General features: G+C 38.4%; 1 long non-coding RNA gene across 3 annotated transcripts in view; it reads left to right on the top strand.

The window, feature by feature from the left end:
* The window catches only part of LOC133267102 (uncharacterized), a 32,225-nt gene extending 16,060 nt beyond the window's left edge, over positions 1–16,165 (top strand). The window contains exons 4-5 of one of the 3 annotated variants that reach the window (XR_009742636.1): positions 11,146–11,270; positions 16,049–16,165. This is a non-coding gene — a long non-coding RNA (uncharacterized LOC133267102). Of the gene's footprint in view, positions 1–10,758; positions 11,271–12,564; positions 13,828–16,048 lie in introns of those variants that run through there. The other 2 variants (XR_009742634.1, XR_009742635.1) reach the window with 2 other exon arrangements.
* Positions 16,166–16,865: the final 700 nt, after the last annotated feature.

Below are 16,865 nucleotides of genomic sequence, written 5' to 3'. Positions count from 1 at the left end.
ACTGAGATGGCAACATGCAAAAATTAAAATACATTGTCTCTCACTTGGTCTTCCCACACACCCCTACCATCATCTCTTCCACCAAAGCTTTCCTTGTTTTAAGCCTGGCAGCCCTTGGCTTGATATCAGGCTGTTTAGGGGCGTGTTTCCACAAGAGTGTATTCAGGTGACCCACAAGCTCTGTACCAACCAGCCACCACCCATGTTCATGCTGATGAGCTGAGATTGCACATTGCATGCTGGGACCTAGGTTTCCATGCATTATTAAAATATCAGAAAAAATAAATCAATGAAAATCAGTGTTAGCAGAGTTTTACCTGCAAGCACAGTAAAGGACAAAAGATGCATGAAACTATTGGCCTGTGAAATTCAGCAGTCTGGAGAAAACCATGTAGCCTCCTTGAGCCTTAAGAGAAGCTTTAATTGTAAAGCCAGGGGAGAGCAATCACCTTGTCCTGAGGTTAGTTGCAATTCAGATCTGTAAAATCAACTTGTCCCAGAAACCTTGACAAATATTTGAGATTGATACACAAATATCTGGGAAGACAGGAGATTATCTTCTCAGGATGAAAGGAAGTTGTTCATTCCCAGGACTCTAGCACAACAGTAACTATTGTGACCTATGATTCTATGGTTCTTGGGTTGATGGAATACAACTGGGGATGTGATTGCATTGTGACAAGAAAGTTTACAGTTGGATGGCATAAAAGCCTGATCCTAAATTTTTCCTGAAGGATTTAAAACAGATATTAAAATAGTAATGCAGGCAGCAAATACTTTTAATCCCACTGAGTTTGATTGCTTTTGAATGTGCTCAGCACTTCTGAACACTAAGCTATTTATTTACTTGTCTATATGTAAGCACAGACACACATTTTGGTATCTTGTTTTAGACAAGCGAATTTGACAACACAGGGTTTAATCTTTCCACTGTCTTACCCTAAAGTGCTATTAGAAATCCTTCAAAAGGAATAGCCTCCCTTCGCTTCTGTGACACCAATAGCAAGACAAACCAGAGATGACATTTTACAACTTCATTATCACCTCCTTAAGCCAGGAGGATAAAAGCTAGTGAAAGGCAGTTATAACTCCAGTTTGGGTTTAAGATTGGGAAATGAAGTGGTTGTTAGCAAGGCGTCCTATCCCTCACCAGCTTTCTGTGCATTTTTTTTCCAAAAAGCTTTCACAGCCTACTGATAACTCCAAGTAACTAAGTTGTATCACTCACAACTAAGTTATACCACTCCTCTACTTACAGGAACACAAAATCAAATCCAAGGATTTTTAAATCTTTTATGAATGCTGGCACTATAAGCATCAGCACAACTATCCTTTGAGAAGAATTGGACATTACTACTGTACAACACATTTCAAAGTCACCAGGGAACTTTCTGGGAGGCCTGATTGTACTGCCAATTGTATAGGTTCACCTAATATACTGTAAATTAATAGGTCGTAAGACCAAAAGTAACTGGCAGTGATACTATAGGCTATGATACTATGCAATGCAGGCCAGAGGAATTTTCTTTATAAAGAATAGTTTTTGGGGTGAACAGGGGAAAGGAAGGGTGGCAAAATAAAGTAAAATCCCACACAATCTTGATAAGGCAACTTTCAGTTCTGGGCAAGCTACAGCAACCTTTGGTAAATTGTTCCAATTCCCAATGACCTCATGGGTAAAAACTAAAGAACGGATCAGCTCTAGCATAATAGACTACAATCAAGTACAACTGCTATTTTCCAAAATGCACATAGTAATATTACAATCCTAATTTAATAGATAAAATGTCTATATTCGAAGAAGTCTTCTAATCTTCCAAACATCATATTCTTACGAAAATATCCTAAACACAAAGCTCTGTTGAATACTGATGAGATACTATTCAGGAAAACTCTCTACATAGCTTAGTGCCATTTAAATGCTATAAGCAAGACCTTTAATCTTTTTGCTTGTGAAAAAAAGACATGAACAATCAGAACCCTTAGGAAAATGTCATCTTTGATGCTGCCTCTGTTATCATCCCATCTAGCACAGCATTCATCTTTCAACTCACTTTAGATGCTGCTTCATAACAAATATTTTACAGAAGTCTTGTGGACTGAAGTTAATATGAAATATTAACTCCATTAATATTTATGATTCCAGGAAACCTGTGACAAAAGAGGTTTCCAAATTAAGCCCAATGTATCCTTGAACCAGGCATCAGGAACATCAGTGGAAATGTTAATACGTACCCTTGCCAGTGAAGCAGAGTCATGAAACTCCACTCCTGGTTTGAAGAGAGTGAGCTCTTTTAAAAAGTCCAGGAACATAAAGACTAATGTCAAGTTTAAAACAAATGGTCCTTTATCCTTGCTGTAAGAATAAAGTCTTTCCTTTTGATAATTATTTCTGGGTTTGAATCTGGGGGAGTACATCCCTGCAGCCTCCAATCTCAGTGTTTTTCTGAACCTTCAGGAGCCGAAGGATTTAATTTTTATGACAAGCTCCTAACAATAGGAGCAGCATGTGTCAGCATTGACGAGCTGTCTGGCAGAACAGACCTACAGCACACAAGTTCTTTGGATCTCTAGTCTTGAAGGCCAGCTTTATGTTAAAATAGAAAGTCACTTAACTAGACAGAAGACAGTTACATCCTCTAGGAGTCGTTCAGGTCTACTAGTGTACTTAAAGGGAATTCTTGATTCATTTTTACTAAATGCCTATTCTTAAAAAGTTTTACTGTAGGAGCCTAATATTTCCTCACCTCCTTTGAATCATGTGTGAGGGTAAAGCAGGATGCTTAGGAAAGACAAAGAGAACACCAATACTGATAAGAGAGTAAGTTCCCTGATTTTGATGAGACAAACACTCACTATATAGAGAAATATGCAAAGAAACTGGAAAAAATTATAGTGCACTATTTCAGCTGCTATTTCATGTATGGGCTGACTAAACATCTTCCAGGGAAGTCATTTTCTACTGAAAGATGCCAAGTCAATAAAATTTAGATGTCTGTCATACAGTAATATTATAAAACGCTGAAAAAAAGATATCACGATATCTTGATACAGTTGGAATGGTCTGTTTTTAACCACAAACAAAAGTAAAATGCACATTTACTTGCAACAAGACATTTTCACTGTGGATTGCATTGTTTAAATTTCTCATCCTGATGTGGGAAGAAATTAAATTCTGATAAATCCTGCCAAAAAAAGGGCATTCTGTTCTTCAACTTGCTCTGTTTAGTATGTCTCAATAAATTCGTTGCAGGCTTGTTTGGTTTGCAAATAATCTCTCCTTGCTCTTTTCCTTTTTTAATTCTTTATAATCCTGCTGGGTTCTTTTTCAAGAATACTCAGTTATAAATGTTTTTTGCCAGATCTTGTCCTGAGGTATTCCTGCATAGCCTCAAGGTTTCTGATTGTGCTTTCTGTGACAGTTATCCTATTTTTTTGCCTTTGATATATTCCATGAATGGTTCTTAACAAACAATTCTGTTGATAAAGTACAAGAAAAAGAAATCAAAGGGTCTCTCTGCAGTGGTACCTCTGCAGGGCAAACAGGAATAAAGCACAGTAAACGTGTGTTTGTGTCACTCAAATTAGCAGATGGGAATCTGAAAGTGCTCTGCAAGAGAGATGGTGAGAAAAACCACCACTTTAATGTAGGCTCATTTCAGAAAAACACTATACTTTAGGCGAAATAACTCTATCCCACTAAATGTGTTTCTTGAGATCTAAATTACTATCTTTAGGCTCATAAAAGTTGCTCTTACACTAATAGATTGCAATTTTTTAAGGACAGGTGAAAATGGAAAAAAAAAGAAAACGGATACATGATTCCTTTGAACAGTACATGCATTGATACTAAACACAACTATTTCTGGAGTTCATAATTACCTTTTTTCAAAAGCATAGCCAATATAAGGAAAAAAAAATAGGGTAATTGCCTTTGAGACCTCTGTGTTACTGCCCAAGAATGATGTGAAATGTGGCATCAAAATCGTACTTGGCATAAAAATTTGAACTCTGTCTCAACAGCATTAAAGAGGGAGAAATTGCCCAGTTCAACAATCTGGAAGAAGTGGAATATAGGGTAACCTGAGTTTCATATCTCAGAAAGATCTCTTTTGCTTGCTATTTCTTCTTCCCTGTTATTCAAAAATTAGTAAGAAGTGCTTCATTTTCTTGCCAGTTTCATCACAGAAGTCCTGGGAAACATCTGGACAGGTGTCTGAATAAAAGTACACTGAAGAAGCTTAACTACAGTAATTTTAATCAATAGTATTTCAGATATAAGCTTTCTTAATACATGATTTAAAAAAAAAAAAAAGAAAGAAAATAGTAGAACGGGATGATATTCACCTGCACTCAAAACCACTCCAGTTAGTCTTCAGATTTGAATATTGTGCAATTTAACTCATCTCATACCACTGACATATCACTACCATGTTACAGACAAAGACAATACAAAAGCAGTATTTTAACTGACTCTAATATTGACCCTGGATTGTAAACTGGCTGCACCACAACAAATTGAAAGGAGAACAAGAAACACCCCCCCCCCCAAAAAAAAACAAAAAAAACAAAACAACTAGTAATTTAATGCTGAGATGATGATTAAGCAGCAGCGTATGCCACAGGTAAGTAGCAGGACCCATTTTGCTCAGTATCTTCATCAGCAGATTTGATACCAACAGAGCACAACCTCAGCAGATATGCAAGGAGGTTCAGTCCAGAAGGACCTTGAGAAACTTGGGGACTGAGCCAACGGGAGCCTCAAGAAGCTCAGCAAAAATTACCAAGTATTGCACTGGGGATGAGGTGACCACATGTGTCAGCACAGCTGGAAGACAACTGACTGAAGAGCAGCCCTGCTAAAAAGGGACCTGGGGATTGCAGCAAACATGAGGTCAAACATGAGCCAGCTTTGTGCTGTCATCATCAATGCAGGAGGCTGGTGCTGGGCTACATAAAGTGAAGCTCTACTCTTATTGCTGTTGAGACTGCAGTTGGGTAGTGCCCTGATTCCAGCCCCCCATTTCAAGAAAGTTGTTGAAAAGCTAGAGAGGGTCCAGTAGGTTTCTATCAAGGTGGCTGTGTCCCAGAGCTGCTCCTCAGAAGTTATGCACTAAGACAACTGGACTTAGTCTGATGAAGAGAAGTCTAAGGGGTAATTTGCCAGTAACCTAAAATTGCATGAAGGAGTTAGAAGACAATGGGACCAAACTCTTCTCAGCAATGGCAGGTGGTATAAAATAAGAAGAAATGTCCAAAACCTGCAGTTTGATAAGTTCAAAAAGCGTACAGGAAAAAATTATTCAGTAGGAGAGTAACACAACACTGAAATAAGTTATTTTCAGAGTGGAATAAGTTATTTTTTTGAGATGATGGCAGCTTTGGGTTTTTTGTATTATTTTTTTATACTTGGCTACATAAAACCATTGCTAAAATCTCCAGAGTTGGAGACACATGCTTTTATGTGGTTTAAGTAAACAATGCTTTTGCAGTGGTTGAAGCAAACAGCCTCCAGAGGTCCCTAACAATCAACACTAACAATCAACTGTATCATCAGCTGCTGATGTCCTATCTGTAGTTCCTATCAAGGACACAAAGCTGTTTTAATGCAGTTCTCCTCCCTCTTTTCCAGTTGAAAGAACTGTCATAACAGACAATTCTTCCTTCATCTCTCAAGACTGATCTAATTTCTCCAACACTAACACCAACCTACTTTGGAAGCATGTGAGGCAACACTAATGGAGTGCCTCAAAGCAATCCCTGAAAAGCTCCCGGTCAGCAAAACAACAGTGCATCTATTTCTACCATCCTCATTAACATGCTCTAGATTTAGTGAATTCTTGCTTATTTTAACAGGACTGTTCATCACAGATCTAGGGTAGTAGGGAGGCCTTAATATAGACAGCTTCTATTTCCACCTCGAGCAAGAGTACATGAAGTTATTTACATTTATAGCATATAAATGTCATAATAAAGACTGTTTTAGGAATAGCTATGTTAGAATAGAATTTGAGAGGCAGACCTTAATATAGACAGCTTCTATTTCTACCTCCAGCAAGAGTACATGAAGTTATTTACATATATAGCACATAAATATCATAATAAAGACTGCTTTAGAAACAGCCATGTTAGAATAGAATTTGAGATCACTTCAGTTCTGCACAGCTTTAATTTTCACATACCCCTGGGGGATTCTTATCAGCCATGAAAAATGTTCTGGAGAAAAAAATTGTTTCTCTAAAAGTTTTGAACTTCTCAAGTGTGCTTTTTGGACGCTTGCCTGGGTAACAAGTTTCCATACTTAGGAAGCACAGGGCGGATTAACGTACACTAATGAAAAATTTTCACTTCAAATTGCAAAATAATTTTTATTTTTAAAATTTTCCTTTGTTTCTCATAGGGTTGACATCAAAAGAAAAGCTCGAGCTTAACAAAAATGCTTCAGTTGATCCATCCTGAAGTATTCTAGGTGGATGGAAATTTTAAACATTGACGTCTTTCAATTTGGAAGTTATTCTCCCACCAAGAGATCCAATCTTACTTCATTCCACTTCAAAATTTCAAGCCAATGATATATAATGCCATCATGAAGAAGGTAATTATAAATATATACACAGCAATACATCATTCCTAATTATTAGGAAATATAAGGGGTTACCATAATTATTTTAATTTGGATTTGGTCTGTAGTCATTTAAATTTCATAGGTTCTTTTCATATATATCTGTTTAGACATATTAGGATTGATTAGGAGTGGAAATATACAGTATAAGCAATGCAAATAATACTTTTTTCTTCCAATTTTGAGAGCTGTCCTCTATTCTTTGAGAGTAGAGAATCTGATAGCCTTATCAGGCATGTGTGTGGTACAAAGCTCCCGCCACCTGCCTTCTGCAAGGTTTACCATGCAGTTCTCCAAATCAGAAGGGAAAAAAATAAAAAAATCAGTCAGCCTCTGTGCTTCAGCTGAGAAATGCCTTTTTCATTGAGTAACTTAAATTAGGAATCTTTAAGCCTTGGTTTCAAGAGGAATATAGGGCACTTCAACAAAAATAAAGACAATTTTTTCATGAAAAATTCTCTGATGTGGAGCTACGTATCAGCTCAACTGGTTTTAGCTCTCTTCTTCAAAAAATGATATGATTGAAAAACCCCATGCTTTTCCATAAAGGTATCCTGAAAAAGGGGAAAGTGGGACGTCCAAGGGTGCTGATACAGGAAGTTGGGTATTTTTTTAATTCCACTTACTCTTATGAAAGTAGAAATAGATTTTCCCATTAAAATGTCTAAATAACGGCTTGCTCTGTTTTCAGAGGATAAAAGAAAAAACTAAAAACAAAGAATTACATCCACAAAGTGCTCCTTTGCCCTCCAAAACATCTTTCAACCTGCTACAGCATGTATCAAGTGGAGCCAGGGTGTCTGCTGATGTGTCTGCTCTGGGTGGGGAACTTCAGAGCCTGGCAGGGAGCTTATACTGTTGCCATGCAGAAGCAGAGGGGAGCATTTGATCAGTGTTATTTCAGTTCTGCAACTACCTTACGCTGACTGGTATGTTTATGATAAGATTATTTTAATCTGTTGTTTATTCCTTTGTTTCTTGGTTTATTCTTAGCTATATGAAAGAAAATATTTGAAGTAATAAAGGCCAGCTGCTATAGTATTACTTACTTGTTAGGACAGTATTTCAAATGCCTGTTGTATGCCTTTATCTACAACTACAGTACATTGTGGAGTCTAAGCTGCTGCAGCACCAACCTTTAATTATGATCATTTAATCAATATTATAGATTTAAAAACTAAGTAGCTTTTCTTTTGTTCCTTATCTTGTAATCAGAGAAATCTTCACTTTGTATGTACTGACATGCTGTGAAATCTCCCAGGTTTTATTTCCTCCTTTCAATACTGCACACCAGCTCATCACAGGGTCATTCTAGTTTCATTGAAGGTGGGAACATGTTTACCTCATTAGAAAAAAAAACCCAAGCAATCAACCAAAAAACCACAGCCCTTCTTTAGCCCAAAACCCCACGCAAACCAAAAAAACCCAAAACAAACCAATGATCCGAGTCACCAGAAAAAGCAGTACATCAAAGTCCAATTGGGAACTGCACAAAACAGCTTTCAGCCCCTGTGATACTGTGGGGTCAGATGCCTTGAGGGATGCAGACATCAGGCACCAAAAAGTAAAACGTGAACCTGCTCTTAGTCATTTTCATCCTATTTCTGTGAGAAAATACATCTTTTTCCTGGGAAGATTTGTATCTCCTCCACATAGGCATAAGGCAGCCCCTTCACACCTCACAGATCCATGGTCCTGCTTTTCTGTCAAGGGACCTGTGAGTGACTCATACTGCTCCCCTCATAAGAGCCTTATACTAGCAGTGAAAGTGTTGTCCAATTCCCAGGAATGTTTCCCCTTCATTTCTTTAACTAGAGGTTGCATTTATTATATCCAGATGAACTTGAGAGCAGGAGGTTGCTAATCAGAATGGCCATCACTTTAATCAGGAAGGGATGGCAAAAACTTCCACCTTCACTCGAGCAGGAAACAAAGCAATTCAGTGGGCAATGAAGATGCCCAATTCTCCTAAATATCTGGTTCCCAGGGTGAGAATTTTAAGCACTTAAAGGTGCAAGATTTAGTATGAGTGTTTCCTGTAAATAAGATCTGTAAACTCCTCGGTCAAGACCATATTCATGTATTCCAAACTGGAAGCCAAAAGTTCAACCTCATTGGTGGCAGCTTGCCCTCCCTGATTTGTAGCTTCCCTGGGGATTCATCTCCTTTTGGTTGGTACTTCAAGAACTGTACAGCTTCTCCTCTCCTCCTTCACTGTGCTTTCATCACTGATAATGACAAAACCTCGCCAAGAAATAAAACCCTGGGAGAAGACAACTGGCTCATGAAGAACTGGCTCATGAAGTGCTGGGTTAGATTCTCAGCTGGGATAAGCAGGCATAGCTCTGTGTAATCTGTTAGAGTTATATTCATTTGCATCATCTGCAGAACCCTTAGAGAGCAAAAAACTCTCTTTCGCCAATGAAGAGGTGAAGAGCATGGCTACCGGGCAGCTTCCCTCCCTTCTGCCCAGCTAGGTAACAGATTCCTTTTGTTTCCACAGTAAACTCACAGCTTAAGCTATCCACTGTGAAATGTTATTTGAAATTGTAGTATAATACCTTTTATTCTGTTATTGAATCATACTCAGCACATCAGAGTTAGGAAAGTCAAGAAAGGAAGGTGATGTTAAGAAAGCAGCACAGGATGAAGGTCAGGAGTTGTGCACCAAAGACTAGATACTGCTGAGCATTTTCCAGACAGTCTGCTGCAGATCAAGTGAAATCTGTCTTTGTGAAAAGTGTTGAAGCAACTTTTTTCATCAATCATATAAATACTTCTCCATCATACAGATGTTTGTTGGGTAAGCAACATTTACTGGGGTGGTATTTATTTCCTTATCATCATCATCTGTGTGCTTATAAACACAGAAGTGGTGTATATAAAAGGTGGATTGTGCTATAAAAGGAGGATTTAAATGCTGATGGAAACACATTTGGATGTCAAAATTATGTACCCAGGTTCCCATATACATGGAATATACTTTCTCATTGGACAGAAGGCAGCTGCTTTTGAAACTTTGAAACAAATAGCGATGCCCTACTGTAGCTTGAAATTATAAAGTAATGGGATAAATCTGATACATTTGTCCTTAACTAAGGGGTAATACAGAGCTCTTCACATAAATGGGAATTTTGCATAGGAAGCTAAATGGATATTTAGGTTTAGGAATAAAAAGAAACTAGAATAAGAGAGCCAAATTCAATTTAGAAACAGGAATGAGTATGATAAAAATGGATATAGGCAGATGGAACAGACTGAAACATCTCTGTAGAGAAAGGTTAATATTGTTAAGATGAATATCCCAAACTACTGTATATTTTTAGTTCCTTAGCAGTATATATATCACATGGCTTCCGGTAAGGTGGCATACTGCTGGTTTACTCTCAAAGTTAAGTTTCTTTTAGAGTTTACAAGATCTAACAATACCAGAAGTCTGTTCCATCTCAGCAAATGAATAAGGATTGCTTCATTTGTATCAGAATGATTCCTCACAATGTTTGCAATCCAGTGAGTACAGCACCATGACAGGATAGAAACTGTAAGTAAACAAAGTAAACTAACTGGAAAACTAAGTAAAAAAAAAAGTGATTTTTTTTTTTTTTTCCATTCTCTTCACTGATTGAAGCACCTACCCATAAAAAATAGTTAACAAGTACAAAGGTAATCAATAGCAGTGGTGCAACGCAGTATTAGAATTTGCTGGGGGGTTTTGTTGTTGTTTTGAGTAAGTTTTAGTAACAGTGATAAGAACTTCCTCATTTTATATTCATCTCCTCTAGACACTGTCTGTAACACAGCATAAAAGTCTTTCAAAAAGACAGTGTAAGAGTCCTAAGAGGTTCAGAGGAGGAAATCTTGTTTAGTCTGCCTGTAGTCTGAGTTTCAGTTTTGCTTTGCTTATAATATGCAAGAAGTTTTTGAACAAGCAAATAGAGGTTTTTCCTCTACTTCTAATGCTGTCCCTATCTTCCCTACCCTACTCACCTTTCCCAGTCAAAGAAATAAGCCTTCTATCACTGATATCCTTGTAGTTTGAAATTGCGTTATAGAGTATAGTTAGGTTTTATATAATTTTTTTTTTTTTTTTTACCACTTTGGTAATGCAATTCTTCCCACCTTTTTGATAACTCCAGAGTTGAGTGAACCAGACAGTAAATATAATTGTGATCACCAAATGTGTTACTGCCTGGCTGGAGGAATAGTTATCATAAGCACCTACTGAAAGATCACACTTCATTAAGTACATGTATAATGCAATAAATAAGATTTAAATAAACATTCACCTATAGTAGAGGACTTCTACACACTCAGAGAAAATGCATATGTGACTACAGAGACAACCAAAATAATCTGCTTGCAATAAAAGTGTGTCTAAAACTGGCACAAATATGTCAATCAAAATCAACTGCTGCACAGAGTGAAAAATGCATGAAGTCTATATTACTGAAATCACAACAGGATAAAACGCAGTTTACTTGCCTATCCTGTCCTTTGCTCAACATCTTTCTCTTGCCCTCCAGGGTGGAATAACAGACTTTGCCAGTTGTCCTGTCCATCAGAGTTTTACAAGAGCATCGTTCTCAAGCCTTAGATTTCAGCAAGACAAGCTCAAAATGAATCTGCTGACTGCACATTTGTGCCCAAGGTAAAGAAAAAGCAAACAAGCTTCATATTCACAGAGCCACTGTACAAAGGCATTCAGATCTTTCTGATGCTGTTAATTTCCTGCTGAAGTAAAGCAGTCATTTCACTGAAAACCAAGGAAAACATAAAGGTGTATCTTATCTCAGATATCAATGAGATAAATATGATAAAGTTAATTACTTGGCCACCTGAATTCAATACATAAATCATACGACAGCTTGGTTGACTGCAATTGTTAATCTGCTATAAATATATTTATTTATTCATATCTGTGTCACTAAGAAATGTCATGCCTTTGGGAGGAATAAAAAGTCATATTTGAGTTTAGTTATATTTATACTAATATATGCAGATTTAAACAGTTTATATGGAATTTAAAGATAAATTTCATCAGGTTCTTCTGATTGTGGAAATAACTTGCTTTGCCTGTCCTGCAGCATTACTGTTTGTTTATCATTTTGAAGTTCACAAGGTAATTGCCTCATTATCTCTTAATCTAATTTCACAGAGAAATGACAATCCCTAGCTGCTGAGGTCATGGCCCATCAAAAATAATGCTGTCTCTAATTTTATATCCGATCTCTGGTAGATCTTAATTTGCTTATCTCAGTTCTTATATATCGACTAAATCGCTGAATTCTATTAAAATCTCCACCAGCTGTCCAAGATTTAAGACTGAACTACTGAATTGAGGCTTATTGAATTATTAAGACATTATTGCCAATGTGAGTCAATAAAACAATAATTAAAATATACACAATTAATATGACTTTTAGACTACGGTATACCATTTAAATTCAGTCTGAATATGGCTCTCTATACACGTACATAAAAATACCCTACCACCTCAACATTACAATAATGTCTATTTTTTTTTTTCCTTTATACAGTTAGACTGACATTAACTGCAAGAGCTTTGGGAAAGAAGTTAATAATAAAAACATTGCACAAATTTTCTTGGGTGGATGTTTTAATATTTTCCATATTGTATTTTCCTATATAATGCTTCAAATTGAACCCTCCGAAACATTATTCTCATATACATACTGACAATCTCATTCTCTAAAGAGTTATACTTAATGCCATATTTAGCTTCCTCCTCTAATCTCTGTGTTCATGTTTCCTACACAAAGAGAATGACAGATACCTTGGTGATAGTCACTCTTGGTTTCAAGGGTTTCTGTTTATACCACTGCTGGCACGTTTCTGTTGCTGGAGGAGAGAAAGAGTTCACACAAGTGGACAAAAACATGTTTAATAAATACCTGTTGACCAATCATTGCTTGCTCTGGCAGGTCATTGGGAAATCTGATGTCTTCACATCCCCCTTTATCTTCCTGCATCCTTGCTGAGGCTGTCAACCCTTAGGAGATCCCACTTGAATAGATAGCTCCCCAAAGTGTTATCTTACTCTTGCTACCACATCACACTAAGTACTATGCTTTTCTACTTCTCTTTCCACAAATCTCTTGCTTCTGATAGCAGTTGCATCTCTGCCACCACTGGCATCCCACCAGTTGAAAAGATTATCACAGCATAAGTAAGAGGCAGTGGCAGTTGATGCACCTTCTTCACAACTTGCAAATACCTAACTTTGGAGACAAGTGTGTTGCAGCTAGATTCGTGGGGCCAGCACCTCTGCTTCTCCACTTTGTTACAGCAAAACTAATTTAAAGCACATGTTTGTAAAAAATCATTCTCTTTCTGAAGGGCAGGTTCCCAAGGTGACCCGCGGCCTTATCATTTTCTATTGGAGCACAAAGGTAGTCTCTAAATGAAAGATTTACTAGAGAAAAGAGATTTTCTAAATATGCGCAGGAAGACTGATTCTTCACTGGAGGGAGAATTTAACTTCTCATTACCATTTGTCTTACATGGCAGAAATACATTCAAAGTCAAAGAATTTTCTAGCATTCATCACCAAGGCGGGTGAAAGGCAAAAGATGCTTATCAGCACCTCCCACAGTGATGTTAACTGGATGTGCATGGAAGCTGAGAGATTATTAATCACAGGACTGAAAGATCAGGGTTTTATAAGCTGGTTTAGATATCCTTGGTACTTCACTGTCTGCTTGAAACTGAGCAGAGAGAAAAGTCAGGAATCAGAATCAATTCATCCTGAGGTCTCTTGCTTCTCATTCTTTGCTGGAGGTAGAACTTTCATTACCTGTGTTCTTGTAATTTGACAGTTTGTTCAAAAACTGGCACAACATCACTTTCTGTCTACGACTTCACTTGTGCTGCTCTCTAGTGACAGCCTTAGAATTACCCAGTTGCAGTGCTTCACATTTGAGGTTTTTTGAAGCTTGGCCTGTTTCAAGAAAGTGAGGACATCTCGCTACATGCTGTTTTGGAGGGGGAGGACACAGGATGGAAGAGAGGAAAATACACTTCTTCAGCAAAGTGTTTTTTATGTCATGTTAGTGCTTTGTGTGAGGAACCGAAGTCCTGTCACTGACTAGAGAGTAGGAAGGAACAGAAAAAGAAACATCAGTCCACCTGCAAAGGATAGAATCTAATGTTAACTAGTGCAGGCAGGTTTTCATTCTCCCAGTCCCTCCATTCTCCATGCCCTCCAGCTTCACATTCCCCACCAGCCCCACCTGGTTGGTGAGAACAAGGCCCAGCATAGCACCCCTCCTCATTAGGTCCTCTGCCCCTTGGAGAAGGAAGTTATCTTCAACACATTCCAGGAACGTTTTGGATTGCTTATATCCTGCTGTGTGGTCCATCCAACAGATATCAGGTGGTTGAAGTCCCCCGGGAGGACCAGGGCTTGTGAATATGAGGCTGCTCCTACCTGTCTATAGAGAGCCTCATCTCTTGGTCTATCTGGTCAGGTGGCCTGTATCAAACCCCCAGTGTAGTGCCACCTGTCCCCACTCTTCTTTTAATCTTGACCCCTAAGATCTTGGTCAGCTCCTCATGCATCCCTAGGTGGAGCTCTGCACCCTCCAGCTGGTCACTGTCGTAGGTGGCAACACCCCTTCCTTCTCTTCCATTCCAACACTCCAGTCACAGGAACCATCCCACCATGTCTCCGTGATGCCAGTAAGATCATAGCCCTGCAGACGCGTGCATGTCTAACTTGTTTGTTCTCCATGCTATGCACATTTGTTTTCATGAACACTGTCTTCCAGGACCTCTAACAAGAAAATAATTTCGTAAGAATATTTAATTAAAACCAGGTGAATGTTTATTGATTGAGAATCAGGGTTTTTTTTCTGCTTCAAACTGTTTATGAGCAAGTATTCTTTTTTATTAACATATTCCTTTACGAAAGATATTCGTTTACTAGTTCAGACATACTATTTTTGATGTCAGCATACTGTACCATTTTATCTACTTGCTCTTCATGGTTCATAACTAGTCCTAGGTTACTAGACACTATCTGTGCTTCCTGAAACTTTAAAAACGGAAGACAACAAAGCAATAAATAGCAAATACTGAATTAATAACAAATAATACACCTCTGGCAAGAGCCATTTGATGAAAAAACACCTACACAAAGGAACTGTGAATCATCCAGAGCTCATGAGCATTTTCAACAGTATCTTGCAGTTGCCACAAACAACAAATAATACAGCTAAAGAACAGCCGCAGAATGAAGCAAGCCTATTTATTCAGATTTGCATTGATGAACCTACATTTCCTTCATCCAGTATTTATTGGCCCATAAGGATCTTCCTCCCTACTGCTACAAAATATTTTGAAATATCTTTCCACTCACTCCGGCCTCGGACCATTACAAACATGATGTTGAGCCTAGCACAACACAATTATTCAGAATCTGCTTTTATGTTACACGAATAATGTGGAGCACGTCTTCCCAGCAATGTGCACTTTACTGAGGTGATAAGTCTGGCTGCTACCTCAGTAACCTGTTAGTCACAACTGAAGTAGTCTTCTGTTTCCATCAAGGGTCCTAGCTATCAGGCTGATGAGAACAATTTTGACTGTATTGAGAATTTGAAGCAAGCATGCAGCTCCAGTGCCTGTTGTCTCTTCTTCACTTTTACTTTCTGTTTCACAACATCTGGTTGTCTTTTTGCTCTCACAGTTGAATAGATTGTGAGAAGAGAGAGGCTGCACGCTCTTGCAAGGATTTTTGTTTGCTCGTTCTCCAAATTGTTCCTTCTTTTGACAAGACAAAAGGATTCCCTGCCCTAAAATTTTCTTTTGGAAATCAGTGATCATAAGAACACATAAAAATATAAGAAAGTCCATACTAAAAAGTCTGTGTAGCCTAGCACCTGCCTCCTATCACATGCTAATAGCTCATGCCCACAGAATAATTAAGAGAGGCAACATAGCAACACTGGCTTAGCATCGTCTCCTAACCTCAGGTGATACCTGAAGCAGAGATGATTCTTTTAATATTTAATAACCTTAACTAGTGTCTTGTCAGTAACACACCCATTTCCTTTTCAAACTTTGAGAACTTTAGGATCCATTGCACCCTGTGGCCAGGTGTTCCAGAGCTCAACCATAGGCTGTGTAACAGGGCAAATCTCTGGTTTGAACCTGGCTGGTGTTAATTTTATTTGATGTCCTATAGTCTTTGTATACACAAATCTTTTATTCTTGTAAAAATAAATATTAGCTGACTTTTATACAACGATATTGGATCACAATGGATGTTATAAATGAGTTCATTGTCATCTCTGTATTATCAAAGGCAAACAGACAGTAAAAGAACAGGCTGGGTGGAGGTGATAGCAGGGCTACTGAAGTCCTGCCTGTTGCTCTAATATGAGGACTCTAACTATTCCTTTTCAGCATTAGTTTTGCTTACAGCCAAAGACAGTTTCCCTAACACTGCCTCTCCCCTCAAAGCATACAAATTCCAAACCTCATTAAAACAGCAACATTCGTTTATCTGCCCAGGAGGAGGTCAGGCTGACTGGTTCTCTCGGATGACTCTGGATACCTTGCAGACTGAAAAGTACTGCAGAGGTACAGTGCGCTCCTTGCAGAGGAGGCAGAGCAGAAACACCCGCACCCACTCACCTGCAGGTACAGATCAATCTGTCAAACCCTCTGGGCAGCAAAGCTGATGAAGACAAGATCCTGCGCTGCCACTGTAGGTTAAAGCATCAGCTATGAAATAGTCCATATCCTGAAAAGACTTCCCTAGGACTGTTCAAATGGGTAAAGGTAAGCTGTGCACAAGGCTCTGATCTATCACAGCATGAATATGTGTGAAATACTCAGGGCTGGGTCAGCATACCCCTCCTATGTTCAAAGACTGCCAGATATGTCCTCTGACAATACAAAGCATCAACTAAGGTTATTCAGCCTCAGATTTGACTGGAAAATTTCCACATGTAAGTTTTTCAAAATCTGCAAAGTGCTGTTGTTTGAAACAAAACATCTCACAAAACCAAAAAGCTGGCTGCAGCATATTCAGGATGTTGACTATGGCCATAGCAAAAGAGGTCGTGCAAAAAAACCCACCACAGAAGAGCCAGTACCCTTATGATTAGCCCCAGGAAAGACCTAGGTGTTTCCCCCAATTCTGATTTTAAACCAGCATTTCCTAGTAGCCAGCGTATGGCCTGCTCTGCAAAGAGTATCTCTTGTTTCTGGCAATTGC

The sequence above is a fragment of the Pezoporus flaviventris genome, unplaced genomic scaffold (genome assembly GCF_033815535.1).
Source record: "Pezoporus flaviventris isolate CSIRO_AGI_PZ_B2104156 unplaced genomic scaffold, CSIRO_AGI_Pfla_v1 ptg000007l, whole genome shotgun sequence".
NCBI classification, from domain to species: Eukaryota; Metazoa; Chordata; class Aves; order Psittaciformes; family Psittacidae; genus Pezoporus; species Pezoporus flaviventris.
This window is presented reverse-complemented; position numbering and strand designations above follow the sequence as displayed.